This window comes from Schistocerca serialis, unplaced genomic scaffold (genome assembly GCF_023864345.2).
Source record: "Schistocerca serialis cubense isolate TAMUIC-IGC-003099 unplaced genomic scaffold, iqSchSeri2.2 HiC_scaffold_1196, whole genome shotgun sequence".
In the NCBI taxonomy this organism is placed as follows: domain Eukaryota; kingdom Metazoa; phylum Arthropoda; class Insecta; order Orthoptera; family Acrididae; genus Schistocerca; species Schistocerca serialis.
Window position 1 is genome coordinate 1,557,669 of NW_026047399.1, and position 9,832 is coordinate 1,567,500.

General features: G+C 58.6%; 2 non-coding genes and 1 pseudogene across 2 annotated transcripts; all 3 read left to right on the forward strand.

The window, feature by feature from the left end:
• The first annotated feature begins 2,313 nt into the window (after positions 1 to 2,313).
• LOC126435054 (small subunit ribosomal RNA) lies at positions 2,314 to 4,223 on the forward strand. Its single transcript, XR_007579704.1, has one exon. It is a non-coding gene; the product is annotated as a small subunit ribosomal RNA (ribosomal RNA).
• Positions 4,224 to 4,574: 351 nt separating this feature from the next.
• LOC126434949 (5.8S ribosomal RNA) lies at positions 4,575 to 4,729 on the forward strand. The gene has a single exon (XR_007579610.1). It is a non-coding gene; the product is annotated as a 5.8S ribosomal RNA (ribosomal RNA).
• Positions 4,730 to 4,917: 188 nt separating this feature from the next.
• Positions 4,918 to 9,832, forward strand: part of LOC126435145 (large subunit ribosomal RNA) — an 8,049-nt pseudogene continuing 3,134 nt past the window's right edge.

Consider the following 9,832-nt stretch of genomic DNA (forward strand, 5'->3'; position numbering starts at 1 on the left):
AACCTAACCTATGTCGTACCTTAACCTAACCTATGTCGTACCTTATCCTAACCTATGTCGTACCTTAACCTAACCTATGTCGTACCTTAACCTAACCTATGTCGTACCTTAACCTAACCTATGTCGTACCTTAACCTAACCTATATTGCGCCTTAACCTAACCTATATTGCGCCTTAACCTAACCTATATTGCGCCTTAGCCTAACCTATATTGCGCCTTAACCTAACCTATATTGCGCCTTAACCTAACCTATATTGCGCCTTAACCTAACCTATATTGCGCCTTAACCTAACCTATATTGCGCCTTAACCTAACCTATATTGCGCCTTAACCTAACCTATATTGCGCCTTAACGTAACCTATATTGCGCCTTAGCCTAACCCACATTGCCCCTTAACGTAACCCACATTGCGCCGTAACGTAACCCATATTGTGCTGTAACCCAACACACGTTGGGCCTTAACCCAACACACGTTGGGCCTTAACCCAACACACGTTGGGCCTTAACCCAACACACGTTGGGCCTTAACCCAACACACGTTGGGCCTTAACCCAACACACGTTGGGCCTTAACCCAACACACGTTGGGCCTTAACCCAACACACGTTGGGCCTTAACCTGCTCTGTAATTGTCATACGACGCGTTAAATTAGTGTAGTGTTGCCTAACTGCAACCCCCGCAATATAGTTTGCTACTCGCACTGCCCGGTCCCCAGTGTATCGCTTCATGTTAAACACCTTGCAGCGATACACTGTAATGTGGATGGCAGCAGGACGTACATGCTCAATGCCCTTCGCAGTTGTTCATTGGCATTCGCATGGCGAAGCACTTAGCCTACGCTGTGGTACGGCTTGTGTCAACTGTCCGCTGATGTTGTACGTCCAAATCACACACTGTGCTTCACATTGGTCCTCATGTACTGAATGATACATCGTGGTACATGTGACCGTACAACGACTGCGCCAACAACGGCGAACCATGCGGTCCAACCGTTGTGCACTCAGCTACGTGTCGTCTCCCTATAAGAGCCGGATTGCAGTGTGGTATGCCCTGGATGGCGATCAGCATGAGCCGTCTATTGATGTAGTGGCGCGTGTTGTCAGACGTAGTCGTCTCTTCTCACACACCGTGACAGCATGGTACACTGCGTTCCACATCTGCGACATGCGGCAGAGGCCGGTTGACAGTCGTTCGCGCAATGGACATCGCATACGTACGGGGGCCACCTTCCACGTGTTCGCGAAGCGTGCACATGTTGTTGCGTGTATGTGGGCAGACATAGTGTGTCGTGACACCTGACACAGGCATGCAACAATCGTTGAATTTGCAAATGGCGATGGACGCCTACGTTTGCTGGTGACGTTACGCAAATGAACAACTGGTAAACCGTTGTGGTGCGGTTGTTCTCGCTAGAGGTGAATCAGTGATGGCGACGATCGGTTGAGCTACCAACCGGTTGTTTCAGCGATACCCACCATGCCCACGAACGTGAATGGCATCTGGGTGTGAAGCGATACGCGGCGGTGGCTGGGTGGGACCGTCCCCGGCCGGTGAGGGGGGGCCTCCCGGCGTGCTGGCCGCGCGGTGCGTGAGCGCACGCGCTACAGCCGGCTGGTGGGGGCGGCCAGTGGCAGGCGCGCCGGCCGACGGAGGCGGCAGGCGGCGCAGCTGCGCGCCGGCGCACCCTGCACGCGGCGCCGTGCGCCCAAAGAAGGTCCTCGCGGGCCCGGTGCGAAGCGCGGTGGACATCTGCAGTGTGCTGGTCCGATTGAGGACTGTGTGTGCTGAGGATGCGCCGCCGCCCGGCGCTCGGCGCCGCGACGCCGTCTGCTGCTCGGTCGCCTCTGCGGTTCTCGCAGGTGGTTTGTATCGCAGCTGTGCGGACGTGTTGGCGCGTGCGCTGTGCTGGGAGAGTTCGCTTCGGCACCCACGTGGGGCTTTTGTCCTTCTGTGGCGCTGGCGTTGGAGCTGCCGGTCACCGTAGGTGGCGCGTGTTGTCTCCCGCCGGCAATGCCACGACAGCACGCTCCCGGGCCTCTGTCGGCAGCGGCAAGCTCAGTTGGGAGCACGGGTGGTCGCACCTAAAGCGTCTACTCGCCAAACTCCGGGCGATTGCGCCTCACTCGAACCCGACCACGTACTTAGGACGGCGCTGCGCGCCGCCGGGACCTGAGAGGGTTTCGAGGTGTATTGTGCAGGGGAGCTCAGCCTCCTCCTGTTTGCAGAATAATTGAGCGGACGCTTGCGTGTTCGCGCGGGCCCCCGGGACACACTCCCGGGCGGCCGGCTGCTCAGCTCTAGTTGACGCAGCTCCCTGGTTGATCCTGCCAGTAGTCATATGCTTGTCTCAAAGATTAAGCCATGCTTGTCTCAGTACAAGCCGCATTAAGGTGAAACCGCGAATGGCTCATTAAATCAGTTATGGTTCCTTAGATCGTACCCACGTTACTTGGATAACTGTGGTAATTCTAGAGCTAATACATGCAAACAGAGTCCCGACCAGAGATGGAAGGGACGCTTTTATTAGATCAAAACCAATCGGTCGGCTCGTCCGGTCCGTTTGCCTTGGTGACTCTGAATGACTTTGGGCTGATCGCACGGTCCTCGTACCGGCGACGCATCTTTCAAATGTCTGCCTTATCAACTGTCGATGGTAGGTTCTGCGCCTACCATGGTTGTAACGGGTAACGGGGAATCAGGGTTCGATTCCGGAGAGGGAGCCTGAGAAACGGCTACCACATCCAAGGAAGGCAGCAGGCGCGCAAATTACCCACTCCCGGCACGGGGAGGTAGTGACGAAAAATAACGATACGGGACTCATCCGAGGCCCCGTAATCGGAATGAGTACACTTTAAATCCTTTAACGAGTATCTATTGGAGGGCAAGTCTGGTGCCAGCAGCCGCGGTAATTCCAGCTCCAATAGCGTATATTAAAGTTGTTGCGGTTAAAAAGCTCGTAGTTGGATTTGTGTCCCACGCTGTTGGTTCACCGCCCGTCGGTGTTTAACTGGCATGTATCGTGGGACGTCCTGCCGGTGGGGCGAGCCGAAGGCGTGCGACGCGCCTCGTGCGTGTTCGTGCGTCCCGAGGCGGACCCCGTTGCAATCCTACCAGGGTGCTCTTGAGTGAGTGTCTCGGTGGGCCGGCACGTTTACTTTGAACAAATTAGAGTGCTTAAAGCAGGCAAGCCCGCCTGAATACTGTGTGCATGGAATAATGGAATAGGACCTCGGTTCTATTTTGTTGGTTTTCGGAACCCGAGGTAATGATTAATAGGGACAGGCGGGGGCATTCGTATTGCGACGTTAGAGGTGAAAATCTTGGATCGTCGCAAGACGAACAGAAGCGAAAGCATTTGCCAAGTATGTTTTCATTAATCAAGAACGAAAGTTAGAGGTTCGAAGGCGATCAGATACCGCCCTAGTTCTAACCATAAACGATGCCAGCCAGCGATCCGCCGCAGTTCCTCCGATGACTAAGCGGGCAGCCTCCGGGAAACCAAAGCTTTTGGGTTCCGGGGGAAGTATGGTTGCAAAGCTGAAACTTAAAGGAATTGACGGAAGGGCACCACCAGGAGTGGAGCCTGCGGCTTAATTTGACTCAACACGGGAAACCTCACCAGGCCTGGACACCGGAAGGATTGACAGATTGATAGCTCTTTCTTGATTCGGTGGGTGGTGGTGCATGGCCGTTCTTAGTTGGTGGAGCGATTTGTCTGGTTAATTCCGATAACGAACGAGACTCTAGCCTGCTAACTAGTCGCGTGACATCCTTCGTGCTGTCAGCGATTACTTTTCTTCTTAGAGGGACAGGCGGCTTCTAGCCGCACGAGATTGAGCAATAACAGGTCTGTGATGCCCTTAGATGTTCTGGGCCGCACGCGCGCTACACTGAAGGAATCAGCGTGTCTTCCTAGGCCGAAAGGTCGGGGTAACCCGCTGAACCTCCTTCGTGCTAGGGATTGGGGCTTGCAATTGTTCCCCATGAACGAGGAATTCCCAGTAAGCGCGAGTCATAAGCTCGCGTTGATTACGTCCCTGCCCTTTGTACACACCGCCCGTCGCTACTACCGATTGAATGATTTAGTGAGGTCTTCGGACTGGTACGCGGCATTGACTCTGTCGTTGCCGATGCTACCGGAAAGATGACCAAACTTGATCATTTAGAGGAAGTAAAAGTCGTAACAAGGTTTCCGTAGGTGAACCTGCGGAAGGATCATTACCGACTAGACTGCATGTCTTTCGATGTGCGTGTCGTGTCGCGCAACACGCTACCTGTACGGCTCGCAGTAGCCGTGCGCCGCGTGCGGAACCACGCGTGCCTCTCAAAACTAACGCCAATGTTGTGTGGTACGAGCGCTGAAGCGCTGGAGCGGCTGGCCTGCGGCACCTGGCGCCTGGCGCCGGTTTTGAATGACTTTCGCCCGACTGCCTGTCCGCTCCGGTGTGGAGCCGTACGACGCCCATCGGCCGTGAGGCCGTTGGACACAGAACGCTTGAACAGGGGCCGCCACACGCCTACGTCCCGCCTATGCAACTGTCTTGAAAGAGACAGTGGAAACTAAGAAAAGATCACCCAGGACGGTGGATCACTCGGCTCGTGGGTCGATGAAGAACGCAGCAAATTGCGCGTCGACATGTGAACTGCAGGACACATGAACATCGACGTTTCGAACGCACATTGCGGTCCATGGATTCCGTTCCCGGGCCACGTCTGGCTGAGGGTCGGCTACGTATACTGAAGCGCGCGGCGTTTGCCCCGCTTCGCAGACCTGGGAGCGTCGCGGCCGCCTGTGGGGCCGGCCGCGCCTCCTTAAACGTGCGATGCGCGCCCGTCGCCTGGCGGTTCGCATACCGGTACTTACTCGGTAGCGTGCACAGCCGGCTGGCGGTGTGGCGTGCGACACCTCGTACAACGACCTCAGAGCAGGCGAGACTACCCGCTGAATTTAAGCATATTACTAAGCGGAGGAACAGAAACTAACAAGGATTCCCCCAGTAGCGGCGAGCGAACAGGGAAGAGTCCAGCACCGAACCCCGCAGGCTGCCGCCTGTCGTGGCATGTGGTGTTTGGGAGGGTCCACTACCCCGACGCCTCGCGCCGAGCCCAAGTCCAACTTGAATGAGGCCACGGCCCGTAGAGGGTGCCAGGCCCGTAGCGGCCGGTGCGAGCGTCGGCGGGACCTCTCCTTCGAGTCGGGTTGCTTGAGAGTGCAGCTCCAAGTGGGTGGTAAACTCCATCTGAGACTAAATATGACCACGAGACCGATAGCGAACAAGTACCGTGAGGGAAAGTTGAAAAGAACTTTGAAGAGAGAGTTCAAAAGTACGTGAAACCGTTCTGGGGTAAACGTGAGAAGTCCGAAAGGTCGAACGGGTGAGATTCACGCCCATCCGGCCACTGGCCTCCGCCCTCGGCAGATGGGGCCGGCCGCCCGCGCGGAGCAATCCGCGGCGGGGTCGTGTCCGGTTGCCTTTCCACTCGCCGCGGGGTGGGGCCGTTCCGGTGTGCGGTGGGCCGCACTTCTCCCCTAGTAGGACGTCGCGACCCGCTGGGTGCCGGCCTACGGCCCGGGTGCGCAGCCTGTCCTTCCGCGGGCCTCGGTTCGCGTCTGTTGGGCAGAGCCCCGGTGTCCTGGCTGGCTGCCCGGCGGTACATCTGGAGGAGTCGATTCGCCCCTTTGGGCGCTCGGGCTCCCGGCAAGCGCGCGCGGTTCTTCCCGGATGACGGACCTACCTGGCCCGGCCCCGGACCCGCGCCGCTGTTGGCTCGGGATGCTCTCGGGCGGAATAATCGCTCCCGTCAGCGGCGCTTCAGCTTTGGACAATTTCACGACCCGTCTTGAAACACGGACCAAGGAGTCTAACATGTGCGCGAGTCATTGGGCTGTACGAAACCTAAAGGCGTAATGAAAGTGAAGGTCTCGCCTTGCGCGGGCCGAGGGAGGATGGGGCTTCCCCGCCCTTCACGGGGCGGCGGCCTCCGCACTCCCGGGGCGTCTCGTCCTCATTGCGAGGTGAGGCGCACCTAGAGCGTACACGTTGGGACCCGAAAGATGGTGAACTATGCCTGGCCAGGACGAAGTCAGGGGAAACCCTGATGGAGGTCCGTAGCGATTCTGACGTGCAAATCGATCGTCGGAGCTGGGTATAGGGGCGAAAGACTAATCGAACCATCTAGTAGCTGGTTCCCTCCGAAGTTTCCCTCAGGATAGCTGGTGCTCGTACGAGTCTCATCCGGTAAAGCGAATGATTAGAGGCCTTGGGGCCGAAACGACCTCAACCTATTCTCAAACTTTAAATGGGTGAGATCTCCGGCTTGCTTGATATGCTGAAGCCGCGAGCAAACGACTCGGATCGGAGTGCCAAGTGGGCCACTTTTGGTAAGCAGAACTGGCGCTGTGGGATGAACCAAACGCCGAGTTAAGGCGCCCGAATCGACGCTCATGGGAAACCATGAAAGGCGTTGGTTGCTAAAGACAGCAGGACGGTGGCCATGGAAGTCGGAATCGGCTAAGGAGTGTGTAACAACTCACCTGCCGAAGCAACTAGCCCTGAAAATGGATGGCGCTGAAGCGTCGTGCCTATACTCGGCCGTCAGTCTGGCAGTCATGGCCGGTCCTTGCGGCCGGCCGCGAAGCCCTGACGAGTAGGAGGGTCGCGGCGGTGGGCGCAGAAGGGTCTGGGCGTGAGCCTGCCTGGAGCCGCCGTCGGTGCAGATCTTGGTGGTAGTAGCAAATACTCCAGCGAGGCCCTGGAGGGCTGACGCGGAGAAGGGTTTCGTGTGAACAGCCGTTGCACACGAGTCAGTCGATCCTAAGCCCTAGGAGAAATCCGATGTTGATGGGGGCCGTCATAGCATGATGCACTTTGTGCTGGCCCCCGTTGGGCGAAAGGGAATCCGGTTCCTATTCCGGAACCCGGCAGCGGAACCGATACAAGTCGGGCCCCTCTTTTAGAGATGCTCGTCGGGGTAACCCAAAAGGACCCGGAGACGCCGTCGGGAGGTCGGGGAAGAGTTTTCTTTTCTGCATGAGCGTTCGAGTTCCCTGGAATCCTCTAGCAGGGAGATAGGGTTTGGAACGCGAAGAGCACCGCAGTTGCGGCGGTGTCCCGATCTTCCCCTCGGACCTTGAAAATCCGGGAGAGGGCCACGTGGAGGTGTCGCGCCGGTTCGTACCCATATCCGCAGCAGGTCTCCAAGGTGAAGAGCCTCTAGTCGATAGAATAATGTAGGTAAGGGAAGTCGGCAAATTGGATCCGTAACTTCGGGATAAGGATTGGCTCTGAGGATCGGGGCGTGTCGGGCTTGGTCGGGAAGTGGGTCAGCGCTAACGTGCCGGGCCTGGGCGAGGTGAGTGCCGTAGGGGTGCCGGTAAGTGCGGGCGTTTAGCGCGGGCGTGGTCTGCTCTCGCCGTTGGTTGGCCTCGTGCTGGCCGGCGGTGCAGGATGCGCGCGCCTGCGCGGCGTTCGCGCCCCGGTGCTTCAACCTGCGTGCAGGATCCGAGCTCGGTCCCGTGCCTTGGCCTCCCACGGATCTTCCTTGCTGCGAGGCCGCGTCCGCCTTAGCGTGCTCCTCCGGGGGCGCGCGGGTGCGCGGATTCTCTTCGGCCGCCATTCAACGATCAACTCAGAACTGGCACGGACTGGGGGAATCCGACTGTCTAATTAAAACAAAGCATTGCGATGGCCCTAGCGGGTGTTGACGCAATGTGATTTCTGCCCAGTGCTCTGAATGTCAACGTGAAGAAATTCAAGCAAGCTTGGGTAAACGGCGTGAGTAACTATGACTCTCAGATGGTAGAGCACTTGCCCGCGAAAGGCAAAGGTCCCGAGTTCGTATCTCGGTTGGGCACACAGTTTTACTTATTTTGGCGGGAGTAACTATGACTCTCTTAAGGTGGCCAAGTGGCGGCGGTGTGGCTGCATCCGGACTTGGCTTTTCGAAGTGCGGTCTTGATGTAGTCGTGCTGCTGCTGCGAGGTGCCTTCCTTGGGTTATAGTTACAGGGAGAGTGATGTGCAATACATGGGCCTAGCCCTCTTAGCCTCTCCTCTCCTGCGGTCTTCTCCCCTTCTCGTGGGCCCGCTGATTTTCGCAGAGTGGAAGACCGCACCAGGGGCTTGGGGGGGTTACCAGCCCCCCCTCGCACTATCCCTTTTTTAGTTGGGGGCAGTAATCAGAGAATAAGTGGTGGCCCTTCCGCTGAAGGTGGCACCCCAACTCCCCCAGCACCTAGCCGGCCAACCGGCCGTGCCGAAAATTTTGTAACTTTTGCAGCTATGTATACCTGTAGTGAGTGCCACCGCACCTTTACAACCAAGAATGGTCTCGGGGTCCATCACCGCCGCCAACATCTTGCGGCCGCCAACGCGGAGATCGTCACGGAGAGGCATCGCGCGAGGTGGACGGAGGAAGAAGTCCTGTCGCTCGCCAAGGCGGAGGCCGAACTGTTCCTTGAGAGGGACGCCCGGTTCTTCTTCGTCAATCAAGAACTCATCAGGATGTTCCCCGACCGAACGCTCGAGGCAATCAAGTGCCGACGGCGGCAAGCTGCCCACAAGCAGCTTGTCCGCCAATTCATGGAGGCGCTTGAGATCGGTCGGGGGGAAGAGCCGGCGTCCCGCCGGGGAGCAGCGAGCCCGCTGCCTGACGCGGGCGAGGCCGCTGCGCCGCCCGTCGACGCAGCCGAGGACTTCGCGGCCGACACCACCGGGCCGCCGCCGGAGGGGCCGACTGACGCCGCCATCTGGGAGCATCTGGCGGGGCTACCTGCTTCCGCCCAGCGTTTCTCTGCCCTGGATCGAATCATAGGTCTGGGGCGGGGCACGCCGCCCGATGTCATCCTGGGCATGCTCCCGGATGCCCTTGCGTCGGTCGGGTCCAGAGGGGAGACATCGATCACCAGGACACAGCGGCCGCGCCAACCATTGAAGCGGCCGCCTGCCGCGCCGCCGACGCAGAAGCGCAAGCGGCGCCGCTGGGAATACGCGAGAACTTAGGATGCCTTCCGACGGTCGCGTGCACGTTGTGTGCGCGGCCTCTTGGATGGCACCCTGCTCCAGCCGCCACCTGCCATCCCTGGTCTGCTGGACTTCTGGGGGGACCTCTTCACTAAGAAGCCCGTCTCCACCGCGGGCTTCATTCGTGACCGCCTCCTCCCGCACTCGGAGCCTGTCGCTCTTGAGTGCCTATGGGGGCCGGTCACACATGAGGAGGTCGCTGCCGCGTTGCCGCCCAGGGGATCAGCGGCCGGGCCGGACGGCCTTACCCCAGCGGAGTTGCGGCGCCTGCCGCACGAAGTCCTGGTGAAAGTGATGAATCTCTTCCTTCTGGCCCGCGCCCTCCCGGAACGCCTGCTTCGCGCGCGGACGTCCCTTCTCCCGAAAACGGCTGCACCAACATCCCCCGCTGACTTTCGCCCCATTACGGTCTGCTCGGTGTTGGCGCGGACCTTTCACAAGGTTCTCGCGTCACGCCTGATGCGTGCTTGTGCTGTGGACGAACGTCAGCGGGCATTCATCCCTCGGGATGGGATGTTGGAAAATACCTTCATCTTGGACACTGCTCTCACCGACGCAGTTCGCTCCTGCCGCTCTGTCTTTGTGGCATCGATCGACGTATCTAAGGCATTCGATTCGGTGGATCATGCTGCCCTTCGCCCCGTGCTGAAGGCGCATTGCCTACCGGATTGCTTTGTCGAGTATGTCGAGCGGTGCTTCGAAGGCAGCACGACAGTGATAGCGGACGGCGCCGGCGTGGGCGTGTCTGTGCAGCCAGCACGGGGCGTTCGCCAGGGCGATCCCCTCTCCCCCCTCCTGTTCAACTTTG